The sequence below is a fragment of the Narcine bancroftii genome, chromosome 1 (genome assembly GCF_036971445.1).
Source record: "Narcine bancroftii isolate sNarBan1 chromosome 1, sNarBan1.hap1, whole genome shotgun sequence".
Classification (NCBI taxonomy): Eukaryota; Metazoa; Chordata; class Chondrichthyes; order Torpediniformes; family Narcinidae; genus Narcine; species Narcine bancroftii.
In genome coordinates, this window is record NC_091469.1 from 253700763 (window position 1) to 253721549 (window position 20787).

The window sequence follows — 20787 nt, forward strand, 5'->3', positions numbered from 1 at the left end:
ATGGTGCAAGGCAAGGCACAAATGAGACCTTGATGGTGCAAGGCAAGGCACAAATGAGACCCTGATGGTGCAAGGCAAGGCACAAATGAGACCCTGATGGTGCAAGGCAAGGCACAAATGAGACCCTGATGGTGCAAGGCAAGGCACAAATGAGACCCTGATGGTGCAAGGCAAGGCACAAATGAGACCCTGATGGTGCAAGGCAAGGCACAAATGAGACCCTGATGGTGCAAGGCAAGGCACAAATGAGACCCTGATGGTGCAAGGCAAGGCACAAATGAGACCCTGATGGTGCAAGGCAAAGCATAAATGAGACCCTGATGGTGCAAGGCAAGGCACAAATGAGACCCTGATGGTGCAAGGCAAGGCACATTTTGAACACTGTTGCATGTTATTGTTATTAAAGTTCAACATTTTAAATGTTACACAATATTATAATAAATTTCCAGTTTAAAGGAAACACGGGAAATCGGATCCTGGTAGTTAAAGGAAGCATGGGAACTGGTGTCCAAGTGACTTTAAAGAAGGCAAAGGAACAGGGTCCCTAGTTAGTTTCTGGAGAACCTGGGAAACAATACCTGGTGAGCCAGATGCCAAACCATCAGAATTTCTTTTTTTTTACTATAATTTGCACACCATTTTTTTAATAATCTGCTTTTATTAATTTATTCTTCAGGATCATTTCTCATTCAGTTCCAAGGTGCATGTCAGAGGAGTGAGTTCACTTACACAATTAGCCTGAGGCACCAGTTTTTCTGCTTCATCCTGATGGAGATTGCTAAAGCTATCACTGACAGTTCCCTTCAGCGAAAATTTATTTAACACCTCGCCCAACTTTGAGAAGCCTCTGATTAGGGCAAGGCTCATTAAATAATCTTTAAAACTTTTGTTCAAGCGATATTTAGGATTGTACATTTGCATAAAATTTTGCTGAAAGAAATATCGCAAGAGTAAGCAAAAATTAGGGTGCAGAAGTACTGAAAATTGAAGAATTAATTTGACACAAGTGCAGTAAAACTGGCATTGTAATAATACCTTTGCAGCATTCTGTCATCTGATAGTTGGTGGGCAAACAAGTTGAATCTCCCAGTTGCCAGGGATAGAACTCGCCATTGCAGAGAGTAGGAGTGGAAGGAAAGTATTCTGCCTGGAGGTCAGTGACTAATGGAGTTCCACTAAGATCTGTTCTTGGGCCCCTGAGAGTGGGTGCAGAGTTGGGCAGAAAAGTGGCAGATGGAGTTCAATCCAGATAAGTGTGAGGTTATGCATTTTGGAAGGACAATCCAGAAGGCTGAGTACAGGGTTAATGGTCGGATACTTAAAAGTGTGGACCCGTTTGGGGAAAAATCCATATATCCTTCAAGGTTACCACACAGGTTGATAGGATAGTTAAGAAGGCCTATGGGCTGTTGGGCTTCATTAACACAGAGATTGAGTTCAAAGGTTGGGAGGTCATGCTGCAACTCTATAAATCTCTGGTGAGACCACACAGAGTATTGTGTTCAGTTCTGGTCACCTCATTATAGGAAGGATATGGAAGAGAGGGTGCAATGGAGATTTACCAGGATGCTACCTGGATTAGAAAGTAAGTTTTATGAGGCAAAGTTGGCAGAGCTTGGACTTTTCTCTTTGGAGTGAGGAAGGATGAGAGGAGACTTAATAGAGGTCTACAAGATTATGAGGGCCGTACATAGGATGGACAGCCAGCATCTTTATCCCAGGGCAGGAATAACAAACACCAGAGGACATGTACAAAATGAAGGGAAGGAAGTTTAGGGGAGATATTACGGGTAAGTTTTTTTTTCACGGAGAGTTGTGGGTGTCTAGGATTCCTTGCCAGGGATGGTGGTGCATGATGAAACATTAGGGGCATTTAAGAAACTCTTAGATAGGTACATGGATGGAAGAAAAATAGAGACTTGCAAGGTAGGGAGGGTTTACATTTTTTTCCCAGGAATATATGGTTCGGCACAACATTGCGGGCCAAAGGGCTATACAATGGGTAGTGTCCTATATTCTATTGGTGATCAGTAGGGCCCTTTACTGGGCCTTTCCAATCTTCTGCAAACTGGGCTTCTCATCAGAAGCCTGCACCTGGGACCACAACAGAACCGCATGGACCAAGGGCAAAGCGGGAGGAGTCACGTGATGGAGTAGTGGCCGGTAGGAGAATACCACCCCTCTCCAGAAAAGAAGGAAAAAGTGAAGAAAAGGCAGAGCCCCAGACACACAAATCACAACAAATAAGAAATAAAGGTGTGGAGAAAATGGCACCTAAGAAAGAAAAGCCAAAAACAATGGAAAGAAAAGAAGAAAGAAGGACGCCAGAAGAGAAAGATGAAGGCCTTACCTGCACGAAAAAGCAGGGACCCATTGTGGAAAGTGGAGCCCGCTCCCCGAGGTTAGTGGAGACCCCGTAGGGTCACGACCCACTAACCGCAGGACTACAAAAATGGCTCACGGAGCCAAACAGGGGTGAGTAACTGCGCACAACAAGGAGAACACCGATGGGAGGGGGGACAGCTGAGAGAGGCCCGACAGCAGGGCCCCCAGCTGGAAGATAAAGAAAGCAATGGGAACGGGAGGGGTGAGAAAGAAAAAAGGAAACGAGAAACACACAGATAACCAGCCCAGAAGAAGAGGACCAACATCAAGAAACCATGGAGAAAAAAAATACTCAACTAACTGAGACAAGCAGCTCAACAAGAAAGTCAGAAGAGGCACAGATACAAGGAAGAGAAATAGAAGACACAAACCCAAGAGCAGACACAGAATTAGAAGAACACCAAGCTCTGCACAGAGGAATAGGAGGTAAAATGAATAGACAGTACATAGATTAAAAAAAATTTCAAGAACAAATGAAAGCATTAAAAGAATGGTTGACACTAGAATTTAGTGAAATGAAAAGAAAAATGAAAAGTACAGAAGAAAAAGTGAGTAGAATAGAGCTGACTATAACAGATGTAGGGAAAAGATAAGAAAATGTGGAAGAACGTGTAATGGCGGTAGAAATGGAAGTGAATGACTTAAAAAGAAAATTGGAAGAAAGTGAAAGAAACACAGGAGTTGTTAGCTCAGAAGATGGATTTCATGGAAAACTATAGTAGGCGAAACAATATAAAGATAGTGGGCCTTAAGGAAGATGAAGAAGGCAAAGACATGAAAGAATTTTGAAAAGAATGGATCCCAAAAGTCCTGGGAATGCCAGAAATGCAGGAAGGAATGGAAATAGAAAGGGCACACAGAAATTAGCCCTGAAACCACAGACACATCAAAAACCAAGATCCGTTTTAGTAAAATTCCTGAGATACACGACAAGAGAAAATATATTGGAGAAGGCAATGAATAAAATGAGAGAAGACAAAAAACCACCGGAATACCAAGGTCAAAAAAATTTTTTCTACCCAGACATATGTTTTGAGTTCCTAAACAAAAGGAAGGAGTTTAACGCAGCAAAATCGATCCTATGGAAGAAAGGCTATAAATTTATGTTAAGATATCTAGTGGTGCTTAAAATAGTTATCCTGGGGCAGCAAAACAGACTATTCTTGGATCCAGAGAAAGCACGAGAATTTGCAGAATGCCTGCAAAACAGAAAGAGAGATGAAGAGATGTAACAAGAACAAAGAACGACGACAAACTACAAATAAAGAAGTAAAAATTATGTATAAGTAAGAACTAAAGGAGGGAAGAAAAGGAAGTAAGGGAGAATGGGGGAAAAAGAGGAGGGGTTAAAAAAATTAATAATAAATAAATAAAACATAAAAAGAAAAAGAGAAGAAACGAGGGGGAACTTTGTTGTAATGTGAAGATAAAAGTCTTTTCTGGAGGGGGTTGGGTGGGAGAGAATAACAGTCACTGCGAAATCAGTTGACACTTGCGAACGGGTTCGCAGTCCGAATGGAGAGGGGAGTTGTGGTTGCCCGGCAAGGGACAAGGGGGAACTCAGAGAGGTGGGGGACACTTGGGGTTAAGGGAATTATAGAGGTGGGAACGGTTGAAATATTTTATGTTTTAGAAGTGTTGTCATGCAGTGCGTTCAAAAAAAGAAAACTGAGAAATGGAAATGGGAAAAGGGGAAAGGTGGTGGTGAGGAAGCAGAAATGAGATGTAATCAAAGTATGAAATGGCCATGTTGAACATATGACTATATATATTAACGGAATACATAACCAAATCAAAAGGAAGAGGCTATTAAATTTACTGAATAAAGAAAAAATAGATATAGCATTCATGCAGGAAACGCATCTAACTGAAGTGGAACACAAGAAATTAAGGCGAAACTGGGTAGGGCATATAATTCAAAAGCCAGAGGAGTAGCTATATTAATCTATAAAAATGTACCAATCAAAAAATAGAGGAGGAAATAATAGATCCAGCAGGGAGATACGTAATGTTAAAATGTCAAATATATTCAGAACTCTGGAATTAATGAAGAGGATCAAAAGTTTATGCAAGATATTTTTTTGAAGATTGTAGATACACAGGGGAATATATTGATAGGAGGGGACTTTAACCTTAATTTAGATTCAAAGATGGGTAAAACTGGACAAAAGACTAGCAGAAAGAACAAAGTAGCCAAATTTATGGTTAAATCAATGCAGGAAATGCAACTTTTGGATATATGGAGGAGACAACACCCAAAGGAGAATTAATACTCATATTATTCGAGTAGACATAAAACATACTCAAGAATTGACCTGTTCCTGTTGTTAGCCCATATCCAAGGGAGAGTTAGGAAAACGGAATATAAAGCTAGATTGTTATCTGATCACTCACCCGTGTTATTAGCAATAGAACTGGAGGACATCCCACCAAGAACATATAGATGGAGGTTAAACTCCATGCTACTTAAAACACAGGATTTTAGAGAATTTATTGAGCGCCAAATTAAAATGTATTTTGAAATAAATACGGAATCAGTGAAAGACAAATTTCAAAGTACTACAGAGGTTCAACCTACCAGAGAAATATATTAATATATTAAAGCATTATATAAGAGACCATTGGCGAAGGTGACAGTAAATGGATATATATCAAACCAATTTAAATTAAGCAGGTCAATTAGGCAGGGATGTCCACAATCTCCCTCACTGTTTGCTTTAGCTATAGAACCCTTGGCAGAACTGATAAGAACAGAAAATAAAATAAAAGGGATAAAAATAAAAGAGAAGGAATATAAAATCAGTCCATTTGCAGATGACATCATAGTATACTTAACAGAACCAGAAATATCAATAAAAGAATTACATAAGAAATTGAAGGAATATGGAGAAGTATCGGGGTACAAGATCAACGCAAATAAAAGTGAAGCAATGCCAATGAATAATGCGGATTTCTCAAAGTTTAAGAAAGAATCACCATTTAGATGGCAAACACAAGCAATTCGATACCTAAGTATTAGACTAGATAATAATCTAGGCCATCTATACAAATTAAATTATCAGCCATTAATGAAGAAATTACAAGATGACTTAGAACATTGGAAAGATTTACCACTAACACTGATAGAAGGGTAAGTTGCATTAAAATGAATATCTTCCCAAGGATACAATACCAATTTCAATTTGTTACCAATTCCCTTGACAGAGAAATTCTTCAATGAGGTAAAGAAAATAATAAGGAAATTCTTATGGAAAGGGGAGGGAAACCGAGGATAGCGCTAAATAAATTAACAGCATGGTACAAACAAGGGGCTTACAGCTACCAAACTTTAAGAATTATTATAGAGCAGCACAATTAAGATATCTATAAGATTTTTATCAAACAAGGGAGAAACCAGATTGGACCAGGTTAGAGCTAGATAAAATATGGGAAAAGGTACCAGAGCATATACTTTATAAGTGGGATGAAAAATTGGTGCAACATAGAAGTTCACCAGTACTGCACCATCTGCTCAACATTTGGAAGAAGATTCACGTAGAAAGGAATAAAACAAATTACCAACTACCAAAATTATTATTGACGCAAAATCAACTAATCCCTTTCACAATAGATAACCTTTCCTTTAGAGAATGGGAGAGAAAAGGGATTAAAAGAATAGAAAATTGTTTTTTGGGAAATAATTTATTATCTTTTGAACAAATGAAGTACAAATATGGAATAACTCACGATACAATGTTTGCATACTACCAACTGAAAACCTACTTAAAGGACAAATTGGGAAGCAGGCTGAGGTTACCAGAAGGAAGCAGATTTGAATATGTGATTACAGACACAATGATAATTAAAAGATTTATAACAAACATGTACATCAAGCTGCAAGAGAAAGAGAATGATGAAATAAGCTGTAAACCCAAACAAAAGTGGGAACAAGATCTAAACATAAAGATAAAAAATGAAAAATGGGAAAAGTATGCTCCGGAACTATGAGAAATACAATAAACACGAGGTTATGCATGATACAATATAATTGGTTACACAGTCTATATATCACGCCCCAAAAGTTAAATAAATGGGACCCAACAGTATCAGATAGATGTTTTCGCTGTAAGAAGGAAACAGGAACAACAGTACATGCAATTTGGACATGTGAGAAAGTGGAAAAGTTTTGGGAAGATCTAAATCAGGTATTAAATAAAATCACAAAAAGCAACATAGCAAAAGATCCAGAGATCTTTCTTCTAAGTAATATAAGAAGTAAAGAATTAGACCTCAAACTGGATGAAGCACAAAAAAGATTTATTATGATAGTCTTAGCTGTAGCAAAAAAATGTATAATGTCAACCTGGAAATCAGAAGAGAACCTGAGAGTACAGCAATGGTACATAGAAATGAATAAATGTATTCCATTGGAAAAAATAACATATAATTTAAAAAAATAAAGTCACATTATTCGAACAAATTTGGGAACCGTACATGGAATACAACAGAGAGGGCCTACCGTGGACCTCCACCCCCTAAAATGATAGAATGAGAGGAAGACGAAATGAACTGACCCAGCGTGTAAAACTAGATTACACAATTTTCTTGTTTATTTTCATTGTGTCATGACATTGTTTAATGGGTTTAATGTAATGTATATGTTGAATGTTTAGTGGGTAGGGAGGGGGGTGGGAAGGAGGGAGGGAAGGGAGGGGGAAAAGGGGAGAAAATGACACTGTGTATATTCAAGAGGGAAATGTTTGTGTGTATTTTGGTTAATATGGTTCATAGTGTGAAAAATTTTTAAAAAATTTAAAAAAGACCAAGGGCAAAGCAACTGGCAAGCTGCTGGTCTCTGAAAGGCCCAGATTTGTTCAATCAGTCAGCCACGATCTCAAATGAAGCTTTAATCATTTAATACTGTGGTTTTCAAACTGTCCCCTAAATTCACATTCCACCTTAAGTAATCCCTATGTCCTTAGTGCTCTGTGATTAGTAAAGGATTGCTTAAGGTGGTATGTGAATGGAAAGAAAGAGTTTGAAAACCATGTTTTAATCGGGCCTAATTAACTCATTATGTACACAGTTTCATATCTCCAAACAGGGCCAGCGCTACCATTGGGCAAACTAGGCAGCTGTCTCAAGTGCAGACCTCAGAGGGGAGCTATCAGGGTGGCCAGGTATCCGGATTCAGGCCAGACAGTCCGGTTTTTTACTTTTGAGACATCCCGGAGCTTTGGGTGCAAGTGTAGCACTTCAGTGTTGTTGGGGCCAGGCGACTCCTCCCTCTCCATGCCCTATATCCTTGCCAGCCGATGCTGTTCACTGCCGAGACCAACTCTGGTCTGAAGTTGCCTCTCGGACTGAGTCGCATGCATGCTCCATTCCTCAGCCCAGGCAGCTGTTTTGAGTCTGAATTTCAACATACAAGCTTTCATGTTTGAAAACTTGGAATGTTTTCAAAGCCTAGTCCCCACTTCCCCGGAGTTTCTGTTTAACGCTAAACCCTGTGTGGATGGTTCCGATTTCCGTGGAGACCCTCTGAACAATTGCAGGTAAGTCATTCATTTTTTGCCAAAATAGTCTGGCAATTATTCTGATTCTAAAGGAAATGGGCCGATGACAATTTTTCTCAAGCAAAATATTTTAGTAACAATTGGGTCTGGAGCAGTGATTCTCAAATTTCCCTTCCCAGTCACATACCACCTTAAGCACTTAATGGCATTAGGATTGCTTAAGGTGGAATGTGAGTTTAGGGGACAGTTTGAAAACCACTGATTTAATACATAACTCAGCGCTTTTGACCTTGCAACAACCAGAAGAAAATCAAATCTGGTTCTATTAGATTAATAGATTTGTTCCATAAAGTTAATAAGTTGTTCATACGTACTAAATATTTTAAAACACAAATAGCCAATCATTATTAACATTAAAAAAAATACAATTATACATTTGTTCTTTGTCTCACGATTGTGAGGAGAATGTGTATCAGAAAGTGTAAATTTTAAAAAAACACGGGTTGACAGATGAGATTGCTGTATAAAGAGCCAACACAAATACATGAACACACATACACACATACATTATACAGTTGTGTACAGGATTGTGCCTGTAATGCAATTAAACCATTGATTTTTAAAGAGACTTGTGAGACCGGAGAGTGGCCTGGAACATCCTACCAAGTGAGGGAATAGAAGCAGATAGGATAGCAATGTTTAAGGGGCATTGAGACAGACGTGTGAACAGACAGAGAATAGTGAGAAAGGGACCGTATGCAGGGAAGAGGATTTAGTTTAGATCAGCATCAAGGCAGTACAGGCATGGTGGGCTGAAGGGCCTGTACCAGTGCTGGCCATTTCCAAGTTCTGATTTCCTTCCCTTGATCAGGAAAATTTTGATTCATGTGCTGCTTTTTTAAAAAATTATCACAGAATAGCCACCATACAACATTGTATTTTTGAGAGGGATTTCCAGTGACATCTCTAATCTTCAGAATCCTGAACTCATTTCCTGGAAGGAGTAATCTCAGTTTTTGAATGCTGCTGGGAGTTTTGTGTGAGTGACAGTTACTGTGCCATAATATATGACTATCTAAATGTTGGAATTGTTTTTTTCTGTTCAGTAGTTGAAAAACATAGTCTGATTCTAATTATTCATAATTTAGATTCAGGTCTCAGCTGTCACTGAGAACTGAAGCAAATTCTGTCTCATTCTGAATTGACAGCTCGCACAGCCTGCAGGTGGTGTTAAATGGGAGGCAGAATTTTCAGGCCTGTGATTATAAAGAGTTTGAATCATATGTTCTACTGCTAATATTTATTGAAGCTGCAGTTTCAGGGAAATTACAAAAATAAGAATGGCCTGCTTTAAAATCTTGATGTAGAAATTAAAAATGAATGTTTTTTAATATTTCCTTTTAAATGCAGAGAAGTACTTGTATTTGGGGTGCCTTGAATGTTTTACACTTAATCCACCTACCTTCAATTGACACTGTTCAATCATCAATCTCTGCAATTGAGTAATGATATATTGTAGGGATAATTTACTCTGTAGCCCAGCAATGGCCAGCAAGTGTCCCAAGGGCAATATGGAGCAAGCTAGTGCAGGCAACACCTGACCTCAAGAGCCCTGATGCTGACTTTCAGAAAGGGAATTTTCCCTATTGCCATCATTCTCGCGTGAATTATTGTTTGCAAGTGGTACAGATAATCAGTAGATGAGAATTACTGAGAAGGAACTAAGCCAGATAAATATCCCTGCATAAAAGGAGGCACTTCATTTTATGTTTGCGGGCTCATAAGACCCACATTTGAACAGTGCTGCAAATAGTACAAGCAATCCATGATTGGCCAGTTAATGGGATCTTTGTTAAGGTTCCCATGAACATAAAATAAACGTAGAAAAGTACAGCAGAGGAATAGGGCCCTTCAACCTACATTGTCTACGTTGAATATGATGCCCAAATGTAATGAAAACTCTGTTGCTTGTACATGATGCATAATCCATCTGTCTTCTACATATTAACATGTCAATCTAGAAGTCACTTGAAGGTGTTATTATACTTGCTTCCACCTTGTTCCAGGCACCTACTGTTCTGTGTAAAAACTAACTTAAGATGCACATGTTGTTTAAAGTAATCCTTTCCCCTCATTTTAAGTTTTACCCGGTTGGGGTGGGGTGGGGGGAGTTCTCACTGTCGACTCTGTCTCTCATAATTTTATACATTTCTGTCAGGTTTCCCATCAGCGTCCGAGGCAGCAGAGAAAACAACCCATTTGTCCAGCTCTCCCCATAACTCAACCCTCTAAACCAGGTAACATTCTGGTAAACTTCTTCTGTACTTTTCTCCAAAGCCTCCTGTAATAGGGTGTTCAGAACTGCACACAAAACTCCAAAAGTTTAGCCTAAGCAACGTTTTTGAGCTGTCTTCTTCCAAATTCAATGCCCTCAAGACAGGCATACCATATGCCCTCTATACCACCCTATCTATTTGCCGCTTTCAAGAAACTATAGATTTGGAACCCCAGATCGCTTTGCACATCAATGCCTTAAGAGCTCTGACATTAACTTTATACTTTTGACTTACATTTAACCTCCCAAAGTGCAACACTTAGTCTGGATTAAACTTCATCTGCCATTTCTCCATCCATACCTGTAAATGATCTACATCGTGCTGTATTCTTTGATGGCCTGCTACAACTCCTATGTTGTCTGCATACTTACTAACTCACCCACCTACTTTTTCATCTCAGTCATTATTACAAGCCACAGGGATCCCAGCTCTGATTCCTGTGGAACTCCATTGGTCAGTGCATAAACCCTATCCCGAAATATCCTGTCCATGAACATCCGTACCACTGAGGTGAGGCTCACTGGTATATAATTTATTAGATTATGCTATTTCCCTTCTTGTACAAAGGAGCAGTATTGGCTCCTCCTCAGTGCTTTGGTGACCTTGCCTGTTGCTAGTAAGGATGTAAACTTCTTTGTCCAGGCTCCAGTAATCTCTTGCCTTGCCTCTTTCAATAACCTGCTATATATCCCTGGAGACTTATCCACCTTCATGATCTTTAAAAAAAACACTGCATCTTTCTTGATCTCAAAATGCACTACCACATGTATTCTCTTAACTGCTCTCAGTTCTTCTTCTTGGCAAATACCAGTGCAAAGTACACATTACCTGGCCCACTTCCTTAGATTCCAATCAGAAATATCGTCACTTGTCCTGAGCAGTCCTGTCCTTTCCTGTTTTAATGAATATAAGATGCCATGGGATTCTCTTTAATCCTGCTTGCCAAGGATGTTTCAAGGCCCTTTTTGACCTTTGTGATGCTTTGCTTGATTTTTTTCCTGCAATCTTTATTGTTCTCAAGGGCTCTCTGATTTTAACTTTTAACCTTACATATACTTCTTTATTTTTCACTAAATCCAGGACCTCTCTCTTCACCCAAGGTCTCTTATCTTGCCATTCTTATTCTTCCTCATTGGAATAGGTGAGTCCTGGACTCTAATTAGCAAGTCCTTAAATAACTCCCACAAGTCTGTGATGGATTTGAATGATAATAGCTGCTTCTAATTAACTTCTGTCACCTCCTCACAAGGTCCAGGCTTATCATTCATAACTATCTTGAAACTTAAGAAATTGTGATTATTACTCCCAAAATGCAATCCCACTGAAACTTCAGTTGCCTGGCCAGATTCATTTCCAGTACAAGGTCTGGTATGGCCCTGTCCTCAGTTGGACTGTCAACATGCTGCTTGCCTCCTAGATGCACATCAAATTCTGCCCATCTAAGATTCTGGCTCTAAAGAAATCCCTGTCAAAATTGGAGAAATTAATATCTCCCACGACAATAACAGTGTTGCTTTGATGGCCTGTAATCTGACAATGTATCTGTGACATCTCCCATGTGAGTTCTGGGGCCACTGTGTTGTACTGATCAAATTCATGTCGACAGTAGGTGCTAGGCATTTGTTGCAGATTTCCAAGACTCTCAGTCAGGCAGGAGAAAACAGACAGTTGCATGCATACATCATATCATAACCCTGCCTCCCTCCTTTGTAAAGAACCTAGGCAGAGGAGAGCCAGTTCATTCCTTCAGCCACTTCAACGGTCAGGGGATTGAATTTTCCCAGATGTTAAATAATAAAGAAGTTGTTGCCAGGTGATTGCCTGGTAATTGTGCAGGGATCTAAGTCTCTTCCATTATTCAGCCATCTCAGTGCTAATCTGTATCTTAACAATTTGCCTTCCTTGCTTCCATAACTATTGATGACCCTACTAAAGCCAAGCCTATCAACCAGCATCCACAGCTTCTGTCTGCAGCAACAAAGGGTTGGCTAGTGGAGAAGTATTGTATTGAAGTCCATCCTTACAAAAAAAATCCTGTTATTTTCTTCCAAGCCAGTAATTGGATTATTTTTACTGCTAAATCAAAAATTAGAATTGAGGGCATCAAGCTTCTTTCATTTTAAAATGTCTTTCTTCTATAAGTGTTTGGGTGATGATCTGTTCACATGCATGATGATGTGTCCAGACATGAGCTGACTAAAGTTGGCAACTGTCTAACTCAGGTGAGCATCTTTTTGTTTCACTCCATTTAGCACTATCTAATTTGGGTCAAGTAGGGTCTAAAAGTACAAACACTGGACAGTTTACTTGCCTTCTGGGAGTGTATTATAACATGACACTAAACATTTTACTTACATACAAACTGGGAATGTATTATAACTTGAATGTGGTCTCAAATAGGAATAATTTTTTAAAAATCATCTAGCAGTTTAGAGCTGGAGTTGTACAACCCAGAAGCAGGCTGTTCAGCCCACCCTGTACATGCTGACCATCTGTACTAGACAATGCAAAGCTGGAGGGCTAAGCAGGACAGGCTGCTTCCATGGAGAGAAATGGACAGTCAATGTTTTCATCACCACTCTTTTCCAGACTAATACAGGAAGGGGAGACATCAAGCATAAAAGGGAGAGACTGAGTTGATAGGATATTGACCATAAGAAGGTGGAAGAGGTGGGGAGACCTGTAGGGGGAGAGACTACTGGAGGGGGAGGGGTTGCGAGTATGGGACTGGGTAAATGCAAGATGGAAAGTGGAACTAGGAAGGGGTTGCATGAAATTGGAAAATTCAGTGCCATGTTGTTGGGTTTTGGGTTACCTTTGTGTTACCCATCCACATTAATCCCATTTACCAGTGTTTGGTCCCAATACCTTGCCTGACAATCCTATATATATTATAATTTTGTTTTCGAGTCTCTGCCTCCACCACCCATTCATCTTCTTTCTCCTCGAAAACTCTTGTAATTTTGTACAATTCGTCAGATTGCCCTGCTGCCCCATCCTCAGGCTTCTACACTGTAAGGAAATCAAGCAGATCCTATCTGGTCTCTTCTCATAACTAAAATGCTCCATTTCCAGGCAACATTCTGTTCAACCTCCTCTGCACCCTCTCCAAAGCAGTTTTATCTTTTCTCACATGGATGTGAGAAAAATAGAGGGTTATAGTTGTGAGGTAGGGAAGGTTAAGAATGTTGAATGTTGAAGTTGGCGTGGGCCAAAGGGCATGTAATGTTCTGTGATGTTCTAATTGTGGCAACCAAAACTGCGCACATTGTTCATAATATGGCTTCAACAATGTTAATAAAGCTCTGTTATAATTTCCATGCTTTTGTAATCAAGACTAGTATTCTGTATACCTCTACAATCTTCTTCCCTATCCTGTCTGTCTTTCCAGGCACATTCAGAAACTATGAATTTGTACTCTTAAGGTCTCTGTCCACGATCAATTCTCAGGCTATCCTATTTACTAGGTATGCTCTATCCTATTGAACTTATCAAATAGCAACACTTCATACTTGTCATGGATAGTTCAATAAACATTTGCAATCTAACGCTCCTATAACAGAGAATTAAAATATTGAAATCTGCTGCAGGAATTAAAATGCTTGAAATACTCAGGATTCAATTTACCATTTGAAAAAGATAAAAGATGGGTTAATCCTTTGGATCAAATCGGACCTTTAAATCTTTCTGTTAATTGTTCCATGCTGCTACATTAATTTTATAATAAATGTAACACGTCGGCTGCCAGCACATTGAAGATTACTAATTTGTTGCCATATATGTAAAGGTTCAGATACCAGTATCCTTTTCTTCAACCTGGCCCAATTATGCAGAAATTGATAATTTGATAGAAGTATGCAAAATTATTAGGAATATAAATCGGATAAATACAAACAGTCTTTTACAACTAAGGTTGGATTAGAGGACATTGGTTAAAGGTGAAATGTTGAAACTTTAAGGGGAACATTAGGGGGAGCTTCTTCACACAGCGGATAATGAGAGTGTGGAATGAGCTGCCAACGGAGGTGGTGGGTTCAATTTGGGCATTGAAGAGAACATTGGATTGGTACATGGATGGTAGGGGTTGGAAGGGCTATGATCCGGGTGCAGGTCAATGGGACTGGATGGAATAAAGACGTTGGCACACACTAGATGGCTGGAAAGGCCTGTTTCTGTGCTGCAGTTTTCAATGGTTGTAATTGCTTCATGCCTTCTGGATCCATACCATTATTTATATTTTAAAAAAACAGCATAATCACTGGGTCATGTAATAAATTATTCACTTTGTTAATCAAATCTGTAATCTAGCAATTGGACGGGTCAATAGAGGAGAAAGCAAATTCCAATGTGGCAGCTAAAAGACCATGTTTGTGGTCTGATTTCAGTGTATTCTAGGCTTCAGCACATTTGTGGAATCTGAATAGTGCAACTTACTGGATGAAAAATTGAATTGAGTGTGTAATAGGACTAGAAATGTCTCCATAATTCCTTAGTTCTTTCTTATAATTTATAAGCACTGGATTTGATTGTTACCTGCACTGAAATGATCATCTCGCCACCATTGCCTTTTAAAATGGCAATGAAGCATCCATTTGGAGGGTTGAAATCTTCTCATTTCCTCCTCAACCTTGAGCTAGCTCATATTGATCAGATACTCTTTATTGTCATGTAATAAAACAGAAATGTAATATGTAATTGTCTTTAATCTGCTAAAAGTCAGACAATGGTTCACCATTAGCATTGCCTGGCGCCCCTTATATTCATCGAAAGAGAACAAAAAGAATCCCCCCAGAGTCACTGAGTAAGCGTGGATTCTAGTTCAGTTCAAACCATTGGCAATCTGATTCCAGATTCAAACTTCCGGCACGATGAGGCAGCCTTCAGTGCCGAGGACTCTTGGGGAGCCCTTCTTCCTTTCAGCAGCCTCTCAGATCCTGGTTCCAATACCTGGTTCTCATGAGCCAGTCTCCAGCAGCCCTCAGCTTGGTGTGAGTCCTTTGACACAAGCAGCCCATAGCCTGGGTGGGTTCCTTGCTCGCATGCTGCCAATAGCTCACCACCTGTATGGGTGCTTCAGCCACAGATCCCATTGCTGATCCGTCACCGTGGTCACCATCCTTTGGTTCATCTCCTCAGCTTCTTCTTCTCAACGGGTGAGGGGGGTGTGTGTTCTCCCCTTTACTGGTGCCCTACGCCAGTCTGCTGCTCCCCAAGATTCTGCAACCCCTCGTGGCTGCTGCCAAACACAGGTGCTGCTATCTTGGGCCCAGACCCCGCGATCACAGGATTTTAAGTGAAACACCATCGGCTTCTTTATCAGACCATTTAAATTTTGTAAGATCCCTCAGCAGTAGGACTGGACAGTAGGACCCCGCGGGGATGCACTGTATCTCCACTCTCCCCAGGCATACACCAACGGCGGTGCTGGCACTACAGCACCTCCGGCAGCGCCGCGATTTCTTTTCACTAAACTGATGGACACTTTAGTCCAGGTAGGGTATGTCAGTTTTAAAATAATAGCAATTCCATACCATGAAAATGTGCAAAAGAATATTAAATTGCTTTAGGGCATAATAACAGAAATCTGGGCACATGAGATTGAATGAGATCACCAAGAACAGAGACCAATCCCATCCACCAGAGAAAGTGTGTTGCAGTTTTCCAGTTCCATCACCAGATGGCGCTCTGTTCACCTCCAGAGTTCCCACATCACAGTGCTGCCAATTGTCATTTTCCCAGTGAGTTTACCAAAGACCTGAAAAGTTTCCACCTTTGCAATCATAGCTTAATGAATTAAAAATGTGATGGCTAGTTAACTCCAACCTTTCATTAAGTGCAATCTGTCATTACTTACGTACAAGTGATACATCCTGAAGGTTATTTCAGGAAAGAAATCTCAATGGCTGGTAAAATGGCTCAGCTTATATTCCTGAACCTGACCCCAAGCCGAGTCGAACCCTGAGACTGTTCCTGCAACATTGAAACTTAATCGGATACTTTCAAATTAGCCCAGCATGTTTATTTCCTTATTTCTTTCTGTTTATTAATGAAGAGATCATCAAAAAAATTTTTAAAAAGAAAACTGGATCCTTCATTAAAAATGCCAAACAGTACACTTCTAATCTAGGGCACAGATACACTGAGGGACATAAATATTCACATGGATCATTTGCAAAAAGAGGTGGCAAAATCATTTCAGCTGTCTTGACTCCTGTTGAAAAATGGACTTCTTGTAATATGTCCTCATTCTTTTGCTGTGTGGCTGCCTTCTTCTCCATAAACAATACTCTTAAAAATAACATTAAAAATTTAAATGCTTAATTATTGCAAAACTTGAGAAGAAAAAAGATCCCAAATGTAAAAATCCCTTCTCCTGTGGCCTTTTGCTGTACGTCAAGATTGTTAACTACGGTTGTCTAATGTCTACCTTGCCTTTTGCCTGCTCTTCTTGCACCTCCTGCTAGCCCTCTGTTTTATGTTTAGACAAATGGTCAGATAAATTTCAGTCTACTGCTTAGACACTGAAAAGAATAAATATTTATAGCAATTTCCTGCATTACATTTTTCTTTCCACTTGATGAAGCAGAAACGTGCTTTGTGAATTGGGTGATTAAAAAAAAGCTTTGTTCCAACAAAAATTAAAATTGTGAGTTGCAAGTCACAGACATGATCATTGTAGAATCCACAAAACATTGGAAGTGTGAATGTACAATTGATTAGGTTGGATGTTCTAATTGAGAAAATGACTGCAATTCTTCCTCAGTGCGACTGAAATATACTGTAATTCCATTTCAGATCTTGTTTACTCAAATACATAAAAACCCACTGTTAACCAGAAGAAGTTTGTAAATTCTTCCCGTGACTGTGTGGGTTTTCTTCCGCCCTTTTAAAAAAAAGGTTTGTAGGTTAATAGGTATATCTTGGGGGGATGAGCTCATGAGCCTGTTACCGTGCTGTACAACCGAATTTAAATCTTTTTAAAGATGAATGTTATATTTCAAAGCCAAGTCATTCAGGAAATGTTTTTATGTTTCTAATTAAATGTTGTGATTGTTTGAGGAGAGTGGTGAAGTTTCTGAATGAATGACCCCAATTAACCTGTCATTTGAGATCAAAAGTTCATTATCGTGATTAATGTTTCTGAAACTTGCTTTGAATATGGAAAGCCTATTTAAACAAGCTGCTCATCACCAAAATCACCAACCTAAAGTGGGAAATAAAGAAACCATAATGTGTTACTTCATTGCATGCACCCCAATTTTAAATATGTGGCCTCCTTGATTGGCATTGCTACTTCATTTTGACTCGTGCTGTGCTACTGCAATTTAATAGTGCGCCCCTTTTATCATAGCTGCTCTCATCTTTGAAAAGCAGGCGGTTGCTGAGCTAGCTGTGCTGTCGTCAGAGCACAGTTGCAATTGCACTCTGCCATTTGCCATTCCCATGATTTGATGTTACCAAACCAACACACTAGCCTTAATATCAACACGAGAAAACACTCCAGTCCAAATGCTAACCTTAACCAACACTATAACTCAAACGCTGTTCCTAATGCTAACACTAACCAACGCCCTAACCCTAATGTTAATCCTAACCAACACCCTAACCCTAATGTTAATCCTAACCAACACCCTAACCCTAATGTTAATCCTAACCAACGCCCTAACCCTAATGTTAATCCTAACCAACGCCCTAACCCTAATGTTAACACTATCCAACGCCCTAACCCTAATGCTAATCCTAACCAATGCCCTAACCCTAATACAAATTCATGAAACCCATGTTGGAAGAATCAAAAGAGAAGATTGGTTCTTTGAAATTAACTCCAAAGGAGATGTGTAATATGGATAAATTTTAAAAAATGGTAAAATACTATTGTTTTGAGAGATCGAGATGGGCGCCAAGCTCAAGTTCACATTCACGCCATCATACCAGCAAAATCAATAATCAGACTCCGGAATCTAGGACTCTGTTCATCCTTGATTTCCTCATTGGTAAACTCTAATCAGCGTGGAATGGTAACAAATCCTCCTCACTGACCATCAGCAACTTAAGCTGAACGCTTAGTCACCAATTTTATTCACTCTGCACCATGACTGCGCAGTCAAATTTGTCTCCATTGCAATCTATAAATTCACTGGAAACACCTCTTTTGTTAGACAACTAAGGAAGAGGTGAGGATGGAGAATGAGTATGTGGTTGCATGGTACCAGAACAACAATCTTGCTCTCCATGACAGCAAGACCAAGAGCTTATAGTGGACTTTAGGTTGGGGAGGTCGATGAACCATGTAACTGTCTTAATTGATGAGAAGGTGGTGGAGAGTATCAATACCTTCAGGTTCCTGGCAGTCCACATATCAGGGGACCTTTCCTGGAGCTAGCACATCAAGTCAACCGTGAAGAAGACTCATCAAAGCCTCTCTAAGATGTCTGATGAGATTTAGCACGTCTTGGCATCCTCTATCAAAGATTGTGCATTTGTACTGTGGAATGTATACTGATGTTGCATCACGGCCTGGTTTGGAAACTTGAGAGCCCAGGAATGCAGAAGGTTGCAAATAGTGGCAAACCTCGCCAAGTCCATCACGGGCACTGACTATATCTATTGAAAGAACCTATGTGAAGCACTGTCTCAAGAGAGCCGCCAACTTCATTAAGAGCACCCATAACTCTGGTCGCAACCTCTTCATGATGCTTCTTTCAAACAGAAAGTACAGAAGCCTGAAGTCCAGAACATCCAGGTTCAAGAAAAATTTTATCTAACAGGTATAAGGCTCTTGAACTCCTCACATTACCCTAATCCTAACTATAACTAGTCCAGGACCACCAAAAGTCCTGTCTGCACTACTGTAACATCACTTTTTCTTGCACTAACTGCAAATGTGAATATGTGGCAGCATGCCGCCATGGCAATCAAGCCAGCGCTCTGGGTGGCGAGTGCAACCAAAGGCCAGCAACCCGCACAGCAGCTCTGGCCCCAACAAGTGAACCGGTGGGCGAACGGCAAGGGAAGCTTAAAGGCCAGCGACCCCAAAATGGTGCTGGCCTTGCTGTACTGCCAACAGACAGGGACAGCACGCGGGGAAGAGGGGAATTGTTATGCAGAAAAGTACCCGCGTGTGGGAAACATGCCTTTGTTATGCAGGTCGTGACGTAAGTAAAAGGGGGAAACGACGGGAATGTGGTGAGTATAAGAGTCTGCTCTGAGCCTCTAATAAAACATAGAGTTTAACCTAACTACACTACTTGTGTGTGTCTTCCTTCGAGTAGCGTGCAGCTACAAATGGTTATTTGTCATCTGATATTAATTATCTCTTTCAGTTTTACATTTGTGGTCACTTAAATTTTTACCTTTGTAGTTATCTTGCCTACCGGTGTGGCTGCAGCATGTAAGAATTTTGGTGCGTCTCTACATTGTACTCGCATATAATGACAATAAACTCATGTTGAACATGTCCCAAGGTACAGTAAAATTATTGTTTTGCAGGCTATCCTGCAAGTCTATCCATGCACAGATTCATCAGTAAAACAGTAGAGTATAGAGTTACAGTGAAAGATCTATTTGAACAGAGCAAGGCAACATTGTTTTACTAGTGTAAGGTGTGTTCAGTGTACCAATAGTAATGGGAGAAGAGAGTATGGATGGGGCAAGCCCTTTAATACTGCTCTTTCAAGACATCAGGAGGGCCAGATAGAGTCCGTGGTGGGAAGGAATGTTTGTGTGATGGTTTGAGCTGCATTCACAGTTCTCTGCAATTTCTTGCAGACTTGGGCAGAACAGCTCAAGGACACACTAGATGCTGCATCTATTGAGGCTATTTAGGGACACCAGGGACATGCTAAATTTCTTCATGCAAATTTCCTGGTGCAAGTAGAGATTTTGTTCTATTTTCTTGGCCATTGCATTGACGAGTTTAGGCCAAGACAGGTCATTGAAGATATTTACTTCTAGGAACTTAATGCTGTCTACTGTCTCCAGTTCAGTGCCATTGATATGGACAGGGAAGTGAGTTCTAATCCTTTTCCTGAAGTCTATACTAGCTCCTTAGTCTATTTTTTAATGTTTTATTTTTGTTTTTTTTTCCGATAAATATACATATCCTAATTTTCCATTGTTAAGATATATATAATATATATATAAAACTTTTTCTAACAAAACACAATAACCCCTACCTCCCCCGCCGCCTTCACAGTATAAATTCGTACACGACTAGCTCCTTAGTCTTGCTGACTTTGACGGAGAGCTTGTTCACCTGACAACGAGGCACAAGACCTTCTGTCTCCTTCCTGTATCGCATTTGGTTGTTGTATGAGATCTGTCCTGCAAGGACGGTGTCATCTGTGAATTTATAGATGGAGTGGAGTGGTGTTTGGACACACAGTTGTGGATGTACAGGGAGCCACTAAATCAGATGGGAAGTATGATCAAACGTTTTATCGATTACTTTGAATTTGAGAAACATTTATGAAGAGTTGGGCTAGGGAGATGAGAAGGAACTACTTTTGTTGCACTTGGAGCTGTCTGAGCTTTTCTCCTCCTCTAGGAGATAAGCCTGGCAATCCTAATGT

General features: G+C 40.0%; 1 protein-coding gene across 6 annotated transcripts in view; it reads left to right on the forward strand.

The window, feature by feature from the left end:
* The window catches only part of pdhx (pyruvate dehydrogenase complex component X), a 236418-nt gene that overhangs the window by 114028 nt on the left and 101603 nt on the right, over nucleotides 1–20787 (forward strand). The gene's annotated exons all lie outside the window — the stretch shown is intronic.